The following is a 17,058-nucleotide window of genomic DNA, read 5'->3' on the forward strand; positions in this document are numbered from 1 at the left end:
CAGTTTTACACTGACAGGCAATAATGCTTCGGTATACTAAGTATACCAAAGCATTATATATGCGATCGGCACATCGCATAGTGAAGTCCCCTGGTGGGACTAAAAAAAAATGTAAAACAGTTAAATAAAGTTTGTGAAAAAAAATAAAAAAATAATTCGACAATTTTTTTCCAATATAAGACATACCCCGAAAGTAAGACATAGTGGGGCTTTTGGGGATAAAAAGAAAGTAAGACACTGTCTTACTTTCGGGGAAACACGGTAGTTCCAGGAGCCCCCCCCACACCTCCAACAATCAGCAGACACATCGGGGTATATCCTGTGTAACAAGGTCGGACAACTGTACCACCTGGTAAGTATTTTGTAATTATTTTCCTGTGCAAAACAAGACATCGGTAACTTATGGGCTAACAGGAAGGCAGTACCCCACTCTTCCTCAGAGTGTCTAACCCCCATTTCCTCGTCCCATGCGGCAGTGAAGGATAATTGAGAAAAAGCAAATTTCGGCAGAAGGATCCCATGTAGGTGAGACAACACATGAGAAGGGGCTGTGGGCAAGGACAATTAGAGTTCCAGAGGAGTCTTATCCTGTAGTAAGACCATACAATCACCCATGGAAGAGAGATAGGACCGCAACTGCAAATAGGACCACCAGGTTGACCTCCTCCCCTGGCAGGCAGCCGATACATCTGTCATTGGCAACATGGCACCGTCTGGAGTAAGGGTCTCAGATAAACATCCACCATTTCCTCTCTCCCAATAGAGGAATGTATCAACACCCTCCGCCGGAGGGAAAGAAGGATTATCAAATAGAGGAGTCAAGGGACCCGGGCGATGAACAAGGCCCGTAGTGCCCAAGATCCGTTCCCATACCATGAGAAACTGACGTGTGAGGAAAGGTAGAGGGAGAGTTTGTCTCTGAAGGACTGACAGCCACGGCAGAGAGGATAATGCAAGAGGAGACATAGCCTTTTCAATGCGCACCCATTTCTTACCTGACTCCGAACGGAACCAATCCACTACTCTCATAATTATCGCTGCTTGAGGGTATCGTTTAAAGTCTGGGAGACCTGCGCCCCCGTCTACTTTTGGTCGGCTAAGGACAGCATACCGGATACGAGGCTTAGAGGAGCCCCACACAAACTTAGTTATGGCCCTATGTAAAACCTGGAAAAAACTGGATGGTACCGCAATAGGGACGGTCTGGAAGAGATATAGAAATTTGGGCAAGACATCCATTTTGACTGCATTGATACGTCCAAACCACGACATGCGGTTCCCGCCGTATTCCGCCAAGTCCTTCATGGTGCGCTGTAGGATGGGCATATAATTCAGAGCATACAAGTCTGACTGTTGCGTAGGGACATGTACCCCTAGATATTTTAAAGATTTGGGTTGCCACCTGAACGGAAAAACCTGAGCAAGATGGGCAGCTAGAGGGTGATCCAAAGAGATATTCAAGGCCTCCGATTTAGAGTAATTGACTTTAAAATTACTTAGATGGCCAAAGCACTCAAACTCCTCCGTCAGGGATGGCAAAGAAATCATGGGAGTTGTGATGTATATCAGGAGGTCATCCGCGTATAACGCCAATTTATGATGCTGTGAGCCAATGCGTATACCGTTAATATTAGGGTTGTTCCGCAGCGCCACGGCCAGGTATTCCATGACCAGAACATACAAAAGAGGCGAAAGTGGGCACCCCTGTCTCGTGCCATTAGCAATAGACAGAGAATCAGATAATAGTCCGTTGACACGAACTCGAGCAGAAGGCCTTTGGTACAAGGCCATTATCCTATCCACCGTGGTGGTGCCGAGGCCCACCTGCATCAGGACACTGCGGAGGAACACCCAGTGCACTCTATCAAAAGCCTTTTTGGCATCTATCGAGAGTAAACACATCGGTATCTTACGGGATTGGCAGTATGACGCCAAAAGGAGGGTTTTGTTGGTGTTATCCCGCGCTTCCCGACCACATACAAACCCCATCCACGATCAAGCCAGGTAGTAACGGCGATAACCGAGAGGCAAGTAGCTTCGCGAAAAGCTTCACATCTACATTAATTAGCGATATGGGCCTGAAGTTTGCGCACACCGTTGGGTCCTTGCCTGGTTTTGGTAGAAGAGTTATATGAGCCTCGAGGGATTGAGGCGCAAAGGGACACGAGGAGAACACCGAGTTAAAAACTTTCGTCAGAAAAGGAGCCAGTTGATCTTTAAATGCCTTATAAAATTTGTTATTAAACCCATCGGGCGCCGGGCTTTTGCTCAAGGGCGACTCTCCAATAGCACGCTCCACTTAGGTTTCAAAAAAATCCTCCTCAAGCTCCAAAGCCACCCCTCCTCCAAGGTCGGCAACGCAGTATCATGAACATAGCGGTCTATTTTATCCCGTAACGATTCTGCCTGCATATCATGAAATTGGCCTTTAATATTGTATAGCGCCGAGTAATAGCGTTTAAGGCAGTCAGTAATACCAACCGGGTCATGAACCTCAACACCCGAGGGAGATTAAACTTTAGGGATATATGACGCTTGTGTACGGGGATGCAGTATCCGTGCCAGTGACCTACCGCATTTATCTGCATATTCGTATGAGTGCTTGCGCATCCGATCCCTGAACCGAGCATGCGACTGATCTATCAAAGAACGTAAGGATTCTCTCGCTGTAGTGGGCTCTGCAAAAATCTGTGGGGATGGAACCCGTTTATGACAGGATTCCAAATCCCGTATCTGAATCAAGAGACGTGTAATAGCAAACCCCTTTTCGCGCTTCAACCGCGCCCCATGTTGTATCAGTACCCCTCGAATGACACACTTCAGTGCCTCCCACTGGAGTGGCAAGGGAGTAGCTTCATGTTCATGAACCTCAAAGAAACCGGTAAGTGAATCTTTAATGGCCGCCACGCATACTGCATCCCGCAACAAGTTGTCATTAAATTTCCAGGATTGGAAATTAGGCATCGAATTAGGATCAGAAACACAGGTGCATGGTCCGACCAAATCATAGGGCCCACGTCAGAGGAAGGGTGCCAGGTAAGCAAGTGGTGGCTAATCAAAAAAGCGTCTATCCTACTGTACATGTTATGCAATGGGGAGAAATAAGTGTATTCTCTTACCTGAGGGTGTAGGATCCTCCACACGTCAATCAACTGCATGGAATGCATCACAGTTTTCAGTGCCCCCAAATGCGACCTAGGAACAACAGACCTGCCCGAGGAGGTGTCAAGTCTGGAATCAAAAGTCAGATTAAAATCACCTCCAACAATTAGAACGCCCTCAGTGAACTCCTCCAATTTCCTTAAATACAACCGGCCTACTCGTGCCTGGTCCTTATTGGGGAGGTACAGATTAGCCAGAGTAAAGATCTTATTACGTATGGATAGCTTGATAAAAACATATCTACCATCCGGGTCAACCAGAACATCCAGAATTTTATGTGAGAGTGACTTATAAATACATATACTGGCACCCTTGGACTTGGATTCCGGGTTGGTACTGTGGAACCAGGCCGGAAAATATCGATTCGTGAACTGTGGCGTATGGCCCGTCTGGAAGTGAGTTTCTTGCAGGAACAAAATATGTACCCGCTCTTTATGCATGTTATATTAAATTTGTGAGCGTTTTTCTGGGACATTAAGTCCCCTAGCATTAAAGGTACAAGTCTTCAATTGTACCATTGCCACCACTCACTGAAGGAGCTCGTAGAGCAATGTACTAAGTAGAGGCGCGACGAACAACAGGACAAACAAGGAAGGGGGAGACAAGAACAAAGACAAACAGACAGGCGAAATAATCACCTACTCCTAATCAAGAATACACCGGATATAACCAGTGAGTCCCTAAGAGGAGAAGTGTCAGGACAAGGTCTAGCCAGTGCCCTGCACCCCCCAACCCAGTGCAAATATCACACATCTTAGAACCAACACTTAAATGGAAAGAACATCAAGGCAATTAGCTCAATATCGCGAGAAAGTGAAATAATGGCCGACATGTGGTCAGGATCAAAACACAGATGCCAACATAACAATACATTCCCGGAAATTTACACAGTTACCGCATGAATGCACAGGCATGTAATTAGTAACAACGTAGATAATCACATAACATACATAGTGCAGTAGTACTGCCAGCTGAAGAACATTAATTAATCCGGGGTAACTGATCAATCTGAAAACCTGCAGCCCCTACCTAGGGCGACAGTACAGGCATAACTGGGTATTACATGAAACACATCAGACCTTCGCCTCCCAAGATATAAGCAATAACAATAGAGCTTAACCGGCCTAGGCCGACTGCTGGCTGACCAAGAAACCTCTATACAAAATCACAGCGGATCAGCACGTCGCCTACCAGGATGACCCATAGGAGAAGCGGGAGAACGACCCCGCCGGCGCGGCATTGAGCGCTGTGGTGGAAGAGGGACATACGGCCAATCAGGCAGGGAAACTCTCGGCACCTGGAGGGCAGCACAGAAGTCCGGGACATCCCCTGTGTCTCGAACACTCAGCAATGTCCCATCTCTGCGGACCTGTAGCTGGAAGGGGTGACCCCAGGAATAGGAGATCTCATGCTCTCTCAGCACATCCAGTAAAGGACGAAGCACTCGGCGTTTGTCCAGGGTCATCTTGGACAAGTCGGATAACAACTAGATCTTGAACCCTTGTAATAAGACTTCTCCTTTATCTCGGTCCTTCCTCATGATCTGCTCCTTCAGAGAGAAAAAATGGACACGGCATAGCACATCTCTAGGCCTATCAGGATCCGGGTTACGAGGGCCAAGAGTCCTGTGAGCCCTATCCAGTTCCAATGGATCATCAGCAGGACGCTCCAGGAGGGAGTTAAACAAAGACTGTAAGACAGGTATGAGTTGCCCCGAAGATATATCCTCAGGAATGCCCCGGAGCCGAATGTTGTTACGGCGATTCCGATTCTCATGATCTTCAGCCAGGTTAAATAAAGCATGAATCTGCTGGGAGTGCTGATCCAGTCGTTCTGCATGAGAGACTTGCTGCTGTGTAACAGAGGAAACATCGCCTTCTATGCGCTGAACTTGATCGGACAATTGAGAGACATTAGTCGTAAGAGCCTGTATCTCTGATTTATAAGTCATCTCAAGACGATTCACATAACGCTCCATGTCCTGTTTAGTGGGCAATGTGGCGAGCTGTTGTCTCAGGCCCTGTAAATCATCTCCCATGCTAGCAGAGCCATTAATGTGAGGGGAGAAATGAAGATCCAGATCCCGAGGAGAAGCAGGCATTGATGCAGACCCCAGCATGCCAGAGGATGAGGAATGAGAGACCCGGGCGCCATGACTGACCGACGTGGCGAGCAGGACGGAGCGGGAAGCGCCATGACAGTCCCAGAAGGACCCATCTCCACCCCCGCCAGCAGGGAAGGAAACGGACCCAGGGAGCCAGAGACCGAAGAGGGGGTACTGTCGGTACCTGATGCTGCAGCGGCAACCCCCGAAGAAGACTCTTCTGCAAGCGGGAACCCTGTTCCAGTTCGTCTCCCCTCCAGCGGCGCCATCTTGGGAGACGGCCCGGCAGCAGCGTCGGTGAGAAATCGCTGAATGGAGCCGGCTGAAGACATCTGCTTCGTACAGTATGGAGTCCCCGTGGTTGCCTTAGATTTCCTGACCATTTAGGAAGGTTCAAGTGTATCTTATAGTATGCTTATGAGCGGGTTATGGAAGTGCAGGAACGGAGCTCTCAAGCAGCACGTCTGGTCAGCGCCATGTCCAAGCCACGCCCCAGCTGCCTCTTTTTCAATCAAACAAAGGTAATTGGACAATTATCACAAAAGCTATTTAATGGGCTGCATGGGCTATTCCCTCATTAATCCATTATCAATTAAGCAGGTAAAAGGTCTGGAGTTGATTCCAGGTGTGGCATTTGAATTTGGAAGCTGTTGCTGTGAACCCACAAGATGAGGTCAAAGGAGCTCTCAATGCAAGTGAAACAGACCATCGTTAGGCTGAACAAAATTAAGAAATCCATCAGAGAGATAGAACAAATGTTAGGAGTGGCCAAATCAACAGTTTGGTACATTCTTGGAAAAAAAAAGAGCGCACTGGTGATCTCGTGAACTCCAAAAGGCCTGGACCTCCACGGAAGACAACAGTGGTGGATGATTGCAGAATCCTTTCCATGGTGAAGAAAACCCCTTCACAACATCTACCCAAGTGAAGAACAATCTCCTGGAAGTAGGTGTATCCGTATCTAAGTCTACCATATAGAGAAGACTTCATGACAGCAAATACAGAGGGTTCACCACAAGGTGCAAACCATTAATCAGCCTCAAAAATAGAAAGGCCAGATTAGACTTTGCCAAACAACATGTAAAGAAGTCAGCCCAGTTCTGGAACAGCATTCTTTGGACAGATGAAACTAACATCAACCTGTACCAGAATGATGGGGGGAGGGAAGAAAGTATGTAGAAGGCTTGGAATGGCTCATGATCCAAAGCACACCCCATCCTCTGTAAAACATGGTGGAGTCAAGGTGATGGCATGGGCATGCATGGGTGCCAAAGGCACTGGGTCACTAGTGTTTATTGATGATGTGACTGAAGACAGAAGAAGCCGGATGAATTCTGAAGTGTTCAGGGATATAGTTTCTGCTCAGATTCAACCAAACGCAGCAAGGTTGATTGGACGTCGCTTCACAGTACAGATGGTCAATGACCCAAAACATACTGCGAAAGCAACCCAGGAGTTTTTTAAGGCAAAGAAGTGGAATATTCTGCAATGGCCAAGTCAATCACCAGATCTTAACCCGATCGAGCATGCATTTCACTTGCTTAAGACAAAACTTAAGGCAGAAAGACCCACAAACAAGGATTCTCTACAAAGTATTAAAAATTTTTTTTTTATTATGGTAATATTAATTTGTCCAATTACTTTTGAGCCCATGAAATGAGGAGGCTGTGTAGAAAAGTGGTTGCAATTCCTAAATGTTTCACAGGATATTTTTGTTCAACCCCTTGAATTAAACCTGAAAGTCTACACTTCAATTGCATCTCCGTTGTTTCATTTCAAATCTAATGTGGTGGCATGCAGAGCCCAAATCATGAATATTGTGTAACTGTCCAAATAATTATGGACCTAACTGTATATAGACAATGAATAAACTTCTGTTTTGTGCGCATAAGAAACCAACACTGGGGCCATGGCATCATTATGTTCTGCTTGTGGTTATCTTCTGGTTCACTGATGTTTCATTCCACACTCCTAAAACAATTTGGGCTGACAAGTTATATTTTTAAGGGTTTTTTCCCCCGAATCATAAATTTATCCCCTATTCACAGGATATGGGATCATTTTCTGATCGCTGGGGGCCCTACCGCTGGGACCTCCACCAATCTTGAGATAGGGGGTCTTGAACTCGACCCTTTTCTTATCACTGCACCCCCCATAGTGAGAAGGACACTGAATGGAGCGCCTGGCTGTTTCTGTCATTCTCATAGATATGAAATGCTTGACCACCACTCCATTCAAGCTCCTTCTCACTGCGGGGTGAGCAGTGAGGAGGATCTAGGGGTTTGGGATCCCCCATTCTGATAATTGGTGGGGGTCCCAGCGGTGGATAGGTGACAATTTATGATTCTGAGAAAACCCCTTTAAGTAACAAAATGAGATGGGGTATTTTTACATTTTAAACTACAGTAGACAAATGGGTATTTCTGTATAGGACACATTGCTCCCATGCTGGGCATATCTGCATATTGCAATCGGTATAAACATCAGTTATAAATATAGTTACTGTCTGTTATCTGCTCTTATGAGGATCCCAATGTTTACACTGCCCACTATGTGCCTATTACTTGCCAGCACTGGATCCCTATAACGCAGGGGTGGGGAACATCTGGCCCGCAGGCTGTATAGGGCCCGCGGGATCATTTGGTCCGGCTAGACCCCACTCTGACTGCCGCTGCCGCCATGTTTCCACCCTACTCACTCACATTTAGGAGCCAAGTATGGCGGCGGTCTGAGTGAGCTCGGTGCGTGCCGGCCTAAGTGTGGATCAGTCCGGTCACCTGACCTGAGTCAATGACATGAGGTCAGGTGACTGGACTGTGCAAACCCAAGTGTGGACCAGTCCGGTCACCTGACCTGAGTCAGTGACGTGATGTCAGGTGACCGGATTGGTCCACTCCCGGGCCGGCAGTGGCGTAGCTATAGGGGTCGCAATTGCAACCGGGCCCCTAAGCCTGGGGGTCCAGAGGGCCCCCGTTGCCACACAACGCTGATCACTCTAGTCTCGCTTCCAACTGAATCTGCATCTGCAGGACGTACATTCAGTTGGGCTCAATGCTGGAGCCTTGCATTCACTGTGCCGCAAGCGGCTCGGTGCAGGTAGGCGCAATGTAGTGACATCATCACGCCTGTCTGCACCGAGTCACTCACAGCACAGTGCAGAGGAGGAGAATGATACTCCACCCGTCATGGGAACGGGGATAGGTAAGTAGTTATGTTATTGTTTTAGGTACATTCCATTAGGTACATACCTATGGGTCATTTTACTGGGTATGGGACAGTTAAGGGGGGCATTATACTGTATGGGACAGCTATGGGGGCATTATACTGTATGGGACAGCTATGGGGGGCATTATACAGTATGGGGCAGGTATGGGGGCATTATACTGTATATGGCAGCTATGTGGAGCATTATACTGCGTGGGGGCATTATACTGTATGGGACCGCTATGGAGGGCATTATACTGGGTATCGGAGGGGGGCTCATATGGTAGCTGCTGAGGGGGCATTATACTGGGTATGGGACAGCCAAGGGGTGCATTTTATACTGTATGGGACAGCTATGGGGGCATTATACTGTATGGGACAGCTATGGGGGGCATTATACTGTATGGGCAGCTGTGGGGGCATTATACTGCGTGGGGGGCATTATACTGTATGGGACAGCTATGGAGGGCATAATACTGTATGGGGGCATTATACTGTATGGGGCAGCTATAGAGGGCATTGCACTGTATGGGGGTCATTATACTGTATGTGGCATTATACTGTATGGGGCAGCTATGAGGGGCATTATGCTGTATGTAGCAGCAATGGGTGGCAATATACTGTGGGGGCAGCTATAGGGGCATTATACTGTGGGGCAGCTATAGGGGCATTATACTATGGTAGTCAACTATGGGGGGGCAGTTATGGGGGGGCATTATTAAATTGATAATTTTGTAAGGCCCGCGAATGATTTCATAAATATCCAAATGGCCCTTGGCAGAAAAAAGGTTCCCCACCCCTGCTATAAAGTAAGGCAATGGAAGTAAAGCAATGGAAGGTTGAATTACCTGGAACATGGCCTTAAAAAAATTCATTACATTGTTCAGTTAACATTTCCACTAGACAGACTTCACATTTTAATGTGCATTTATAAACTAAATATATGCTCTCTGACATCTGATAATGTATGATTAACCTCCTAATGTACTCTAGCAGGTAAATATGTTATAAAAGTAGCAATAAAAGATATATGTATTTAAGGAGCTGCTCCACTATCGCAAACCTTCAGGTAGCTTTACATGAAAGAGAATGTCCCCCTGAATTTTATTTTGCTTTGGTTCAAAATTGTTTGTGGCCAGAGTGATGCAGTTTTGAATAAAATCTTGGATATATGACATAAAGGCAATGTGCACCTTTGCAGACATTTTTTATTGTTTATGTGCATTTAAAATAATTAGGCTGAATCTTTAACAAATCCTACCGTTTAGTGTAAGTTCACACAGGGTGTATACGCTGTGTAAAGGTAGACAGCATATCCGCCCCAGAGGCCGCAGGGAATTCCTGGCAAAAAACCGCACCAAATTGTGGTGCAGTTTTTCGCCCGGAATGTCCGCTTCGAAAAACGGTGGCATTAACCGGCTTTGCTGGCAGGCCGCCCTCCTGGGATGAGGTTTCATCCCGGGAGACCACTGCAGCCTGTGATTGGCTGCAGTGGTGGTCACATGGGATAAAACGTCATCCCAGAAGGCCAGCCTGCAGAACGTCAGAGGTAAGAGTTTTTTTTTTCTAAGTTGCAATTTTTGCAGTGCAATCGCTGTGATTCCGCGGCAAAATTCACAACACTTGACTGTTCGTTACGGTTTTAGATTCCCTTTGAATTCAATTGGGTAAACCCGCAACAAAATACCTGCGATTCCGCAACCACAATTGGCATGCTGTGGCTTAAAAAACCGCACAGCACGTCGATTTGTGTGCAGAATCGTCACATATCACGTATGCAGCATGTGGATGAGATTTAATGAAATCTCATCCACTCCTCTGCTACTGTATTATGCTGCAGATTTTCCGCAAAAAAATGACATTGTGGAAAATCTGCATTATTTACTCCACGTGTGGACTAGCCCTTACTGTTCAGTTTCTTTGCAAACCTATGTGTCTCCAAGGTTACAGACTACAAACAAACTGTTTGTTGCTTGATCTTGCAGTTATGTTTTACTCCCTTCCATCTGTCCCACTTCTACTGTTGGGTGCGCTGGAGAGTGTGTGGCACTATCTACAAAGGGGGAGTGTGTGGCACTATCCATAAAGGGGGGAGTGTGTGGCACTATCTATAAAGGTGGGAGTGTGTAGCACTATAAAGGGGGCAGTGTGGCACTATCTACAAGGGGGTTGTGTGGCACTATCTACAAGTGAGTGTGTGGCACTACAACAGGGGGTGCGGCACTATCTACAGGGGCTGTGTGTGGCACTATCTACAGAGGGCACAGTGGCACTATCTACAGAGGGCACTGTGGCACTATCTACAGAGGGCACCTTGGCACTATCTACAGAGGGCACTGTCGAACTATCTAAAAAGGGTGTGTGTGGCACTATCTACTGGGAGTGTGTGGCACTATCTACAGGGGGCACTGTGGCAATATCTACAGGGAGTAGTGTGTGGCACTATCTACTGGGGGTAGTATTGGGCACCATATACAAGAGGCACTGAGTGTGGCACTATCTATGCTGGTTGTTATGCTACCAGTAGTGATAAGTACATATCGTCCTGCAGCCCCCTTCCATCATCTTCATGGCACTCCGCTCTACAGACAGTCACTAATGAAAGGGGAAGGACAGGACAGACGTGAAAAACATCACAGGACAACACACAAGACTGAACACAAAACAAAGCAGAAGACCATGTGGGTGGTAAGTCAAGGGATTGTTCCCCCCTTACATGGCCATACTTTTGGCAATACTGTTTTAAACCCTGATGCAGTGTGATTTTAGCTTCTATTAGTAAAGAATCCCAAGAAAGTCCTATTCGTGGGTTTTGTAATGCCGGCATCCAACGTCGCAGCCCCAGCAAATTCAATACATGGGGATAGATGGCGTATCAGAAGTCTCAGTTGATTGGCACTGTCTGTCACTGGAGACGTTTGGAATCATGGGGGGTGAGGGTCTTCTTAAATAATTTATTACTAATTGAATATAATGAATTAAATATTTAAATAAAGGAATTACATAAGTTTATTGTGGAAGCCCACTTTATACTTGGTTTACATGCTGTGAATGTTGTGCGTGGCTGGCACCATTTCCCTTATCTGCCTAGGGCACTAAAATACCTTATCCCTGCCCTGATTTTCTGACTGCCTGGTCTACTGTCTAAAACTAACGCACTATTAGTAAATTTGCCCCACTGGGTAAAAAAAAATTGTGTGAAAGTCGCATGTGGGTCACACAGAGTTAGCACGCCAGTTAGTATCAAGGTTGCTGCATTACTAAAATCTGTGTATCGCTCCAGCCTTAAACTTCATGGGCACTTGTCACAAATGTTCCAAAAAAAAAAAAGCAACATGCAAACAAAATCCCTCAGCATCCTTGACCGGCCTTGACAAATTTGATATGAAATGAAGTGCATATGATTGTATTATGCCTGAATACAGATTCCTACAGCTCCTGTTGAACAATATGTAGGGAAGACAAGTATAGGCATACATTTTCAAAAAAATGGATCCTGGGCTTTCTGTAAGGATGACATGATACGTTCTCTTTAACCTTTCGGCTACATTGGCTCAAGCTTTCAACATCTAAAAATACATCAGATGACTCACATCTACTGAGCTCTAGAGCTGGATGACACAATTCACACAGGATTGTGGCTACTTAGCCAGCATGGCCCCCAAACAATACTGCAAATCTGCAAAGTTAAGCTGAAATAGTCTAAACTGGTTTCAAACATTTTATACCATTTTATTTGAGGTGTTTGTCTTTGGATTTGTTACTATACAAATTCACTGTATTAAATAGTATATATAATTGTGCTCCCACAATATAGAAAAATTTGGAAATTCACTGAAGTGACATTGAGTAAAATATACCTTTTATTATAGTAACTCGCTAAAAACAGGGGTAACACACCACTGTGAAAAAAGCCCCACCGTGTATATTAAAAAATGTATTAAACAATAAACACTGAATCATTTAGATAAGTATATCTCAGTGTTTATAACGATATTCACCGGAATCAGCATTTAACCTGGGCACAACAATAGTACGAGCCCCAAGAACACACCAGGGTCTGTGATCAACACCGGAATCTCCTAGCGCTGGGTCCACCACAATGCTACTGTCCCCTATGCAACAATCCCATATACAAAAACGACCCTACGCGTTTCAAATACTCATCCTCAGGGGTCTGTATCTTGGTCACTCTGGCCTAATTACCAGCGATAAAATATTCAACAGCAGATATTCTGCTGCGCATCACGGAAGGATGCTCGCGTCGATGTCAGCGGCATACTTCATTTCGGGCACTGAGTTGCTATAAGCACCAAACTCCACCCCTCGTACTTGGCGGCGCTGTACGAACTAACCAATCACAGCGCCCCCTGAATTCGTGACACCTGTCCATGTGACTGCCGGCCGTCAGCTGACAACCAAGAATCATCATCGACCGCATCTGAACGAACACGCAGGCGCAGTGGAAGCCACGGACGCATCGCCCATGCTGCCAAGAAAAAGCAAGGTAAGAGCAGAACGATATAGAATATGGGGTATATCTTGCGGGACAGTTACCCACCGCAAGTGGACTACCTCAAAACAACTCTTTTATTGTAAACACATATTGGATAGATGAATGCAGTGTCCCTCACATTACGAAATGTCCCTCACATTCCCTCACCCACCCGTTAAAGCAACCAAATATTGGCCCGGCCGCTTAAAGATGGATGATATTGCATGTTAAATAAAGCACGTGTAATTAGTCTGCTCGTTTAAACCCACTGGTTGTGTACATGCCAGTCTGTGAATCCATTGGGCTTCCTTGCGTAGAATTAGATTGTCCCAGTCGCCTCCTCTTTTTGGAGGTCTAATAAGTTCAATTGCTTGAAACTTTAAACATTCTGCACGACCCTGGTGTTTAGCATGTACGTGTTTCGATATCGGGGTATCCCTAGCATGGACAATATCTCCAACATGCTCCCTTATCCGGCGCCGAAATTGTCGCACCGTTTTACCCACATAGTTAAGGGGGCATGGACATGTGATAAGGTAAACCACCCCCGCTGTTTTACAGTTAACAAAATCACGAATGTCGTACTCCTCTTGTGTTGCGACACTCGTAAATCTGTTCCCTTTGAGGATGAAGTCGCAGGCCTTGCAGCTACCACATCTATATGTACCTGGTGTTTGTCTATCCAGCCATGTGCCCCTCGGTATAATAGGGTCAAAACAACTATGCATGACTCTATCCCTAATGTTCTTCCCTCTCCGATACGTGACTGAGGGCCATTGTGTGATCTGGTCTGCCAAATCTATATCAGCACTGAGAATACGCCAGTACCTTTTAAGGATTTGCATGATGTCATTTTGTTTCGAATCATAAGTACTTATGAGTCTCGTAACTCGTTCTTCTTTACGTTTTTTAGGAACAAGGAGACTTTGCCTGTCTGCGTCCCTCGCTCCCTCATAGGCCTTCCTGATTACACCCATGGGGAAACCTCTGTCCTTCAATCTGATTTTGAGCTCCTGTGCCTGACTCTCAAAATCACCCATGGAGCTACAATTCCGGCGTACTCTCATAAATTGGCCTTTTGGAATGCCACGTTTGAGGGAATAGGGATGACAACTGTTCCATTGTAAGAAGCTATTGGTTGCTGTTTCCTTTCGGTGTACCTTGGTGCGAATTGTGCCTTCCATTGTTTTTGTAATATTTAAATCTAGAAAGGACAGTTCTTGATCACTAATCTCGCACGTGAACCTTAGCCCTATATCATTGGTGTTGAGGGCTGCTACAAAACTCTTGAACTCCTCAGCTGTTGAGTTCCAAAACAGCAGCACGTCATCAATATATCTAATCCATATTCCAATTGACGAAGTCCATTTGGCAAATTTATCCCCAAAGACAATTGTCTCCTCCCACCAGCCAAGAAATAAATTTGCATAGGTGGGAGCTGTAGGACTCCCCATTGCTGTGCCACATTGCTGGTGAAAAATCTTGTCTTCAAAGATAAATATATTTTTTTCAAGAACAAAGTGTAGTAGCTGCAAAACAAACTGGTTGTGGGCTACAAACTGAGTGCCCCTAGATCTAAGGAAGTATTCAACCGCCTCACACCCTAGTTTGTGTGGAATGGACGAGTACAACGCCTCAACATCCAGGCTAGCCAACAATGTGTTATGTTCCAAAGTAATACCTTCAATTTGTTTCAGAACATCCATGGTGTCACGTACATATGATGTGAGACCCAAAACAAACGGACGCAACACCTGATCTACATATGTACTCACGTTCTGGGTTAAATTGTTTATGCCTGAAACAATAGGTCTGCCACGTAAGGGGGGATACCCTTTGTGGATTTTGGGCAGGCTATAAAAACATGCCATGATGGGAAACTGTGGGAACAGGAAACCAAACTCACTAGCACTGATCAAGGATCTGCTCTTTGCATCACTCAGAATGCCCAGAAGTTCCTTCTTGAACAGTGCTGTGGGATTGTCCTTTAAAACGGTGTAACAGTCAGGATTGAGTAAAATGTCCTCACACATTTTCTTATAGTCATCTCTGCTCATGACCACTATGTTCCCACCCTTGTCGGATGATTTCAGAACAATGTTCTGTTTTTTCTCCAAAGTGGTCAGAGCTGATCGTTCGGACCAAGACAAATTGTTGTCTATACCCCTCATGTCCTGACTAAGACTTTTAATCTCGTCTCCCACCATGTCTACAAATAAATCCACATTGGTAAAGTCTCCTATAGGTGGCAGCTTCCTACTCTTCATCTTAAGATTGGTAAATGGGCCTAAACCTGGGGTTCTACCAGATTCCTCTAGTAACCCCTCTAGGGCCTCAAGGCCTTCCATATCCGATTCTTCCAAACCCATTTCCATGCATTTTTTTCTGTTATGGTGTTTGAAGAATTTAATCCATTTAAGCTTACGAGCAAACAAATTTAGGTCTTTTATCCAGGTAAATGAATCGAACTTCACTGTGGGGACAAAAGACAGCCCCTTTTCTAGTAACATAATCTCAGATGCGCTCAGATTGTATTCAGATAGGTTTATAATTTGTAGCCTATCCTTACCTTTTCCCTTCACTAATCCTTTTGTCCCCTCAGCATATAGCGGGAAATGGGGGGATTGTTGGCTAAAAAATTATTGCCACTATTGGAAGAAGCTCTAGCACGGCCTCTATTTCTACCTCTAGCTCCTCCCCTAAATTTTGGTCTCCCACCGCTAGCACCAAAGAAAGGGCCCACTCTTTCAGAGTCTGTTGTTTCACTCTCTGATGTAGATGGGTCAGATTCCCTAGGCCCCCTGTTTGACTGTTGATATTGCTGTTGTTGAGTGTTAACAAAATCGTAAGCATTTTTCTCCCTGAATTCCTGTAGGTCTCTCTGAAACTGGAAGTGCTTACGCTCTTTTAAATGATTAGTGAACCTTTCTAGAGTTTGTTGTAGGATTTTATCTTTTTTATCGAAGCCAGGGGTATCAACCAGAGACTTAACTGTCTCAATCTCTTTTTTAAGCTCAATGCTGATATAGTCAAACTGCACTTTTTCTTCCTCCACTAAAATTTGCATAAACCTCAGTGAACTCCCTGTAATCTCCTGTTCCCACCTCTCTTTAATGTTAGTGGTTTTTAATCTTGAGGCTGGGACAATAGGGACTCTCAGGCCTCTGGGAACTATATTATTTTTTAAATAGTTTTCCAGACTCTGAATCTCCCACCAGCTCCTAGTATAATCCTTATGTAATCTAGTCAGGTTCTTGAAAGTGGATTTAAGGGACGCACCCTGTGCTGTATACACCAGTTCACATTCAGAAAAGACACTTTTGGCTTCACTCATCCACCCTTCTGTGTTTAACTCAGAGAGTGCAAAGGCTGCCATACCCGGATGTAATGAAAGATATAATGAACTGTATGGATTAATATAAATTCACTGTATTAAATAGTATATATAATTGTGCTCCCACAATATAGAAAAATTTGGAAATTCACTGAAGTGACATTGAGTAAAATATACCTTTTATTATAGTAACTCGCTAAAAACAGGGGTAACACACCACTGTGAAAAAAACCCCACCGTGTATATTAAAAAATGTATTAAACAATAAACACTGAATCATTTAGATAAGTATATCTCAGTGTTTATAACGATATTCACCGGAATCAGCATTTAACCTGGGCACAACAATAGTACGAGCCCCAAGAACACACCAGGGTCCGTGATCAACACCGGAATCTCCTAGCGCTGGGTCCACCACAATGCTACTGTCCCCTATGCAACAATCCCATATACAAAAACGACCCTACGCGTTTCAAATACTCATCCTCAGGGGTCTGTATCTTGGTCACTCTGGCCTAATTACCAGCGATAAAATATTCAACAGCAGATATTCTGCTGCGCATCACGGAAGGATGCTCGCGTCGATGTCAGCGGCATACTTCATTTCGGGCACTGAGTTGCTATAAGCACCAAACTCCACCCCTCGTACTTGGCGGCGCTGTACGAACTAACCAATCACAGCGCCCCCTGAATTCGTGACACCTGTCCATGTGACTCCCGACCGTCAGCTGACAACCAAGAATCATCATCGACCGCATC

This window comes from Rhinoderma darwinii, chromosome 2 (genome assembly GCF_050947455.1).
Source record: "Rhinoderma darwinii isolate aRhiDar2 chromosome 2, aRhiDar2.hap1, whole genome shotgun sequence".
NCBI lineage: Eukaryota > Metazoa > Chordata > Amphibia > Anura > Rhinodermatidae > Rhinoderma > Rhinoderma darwinii.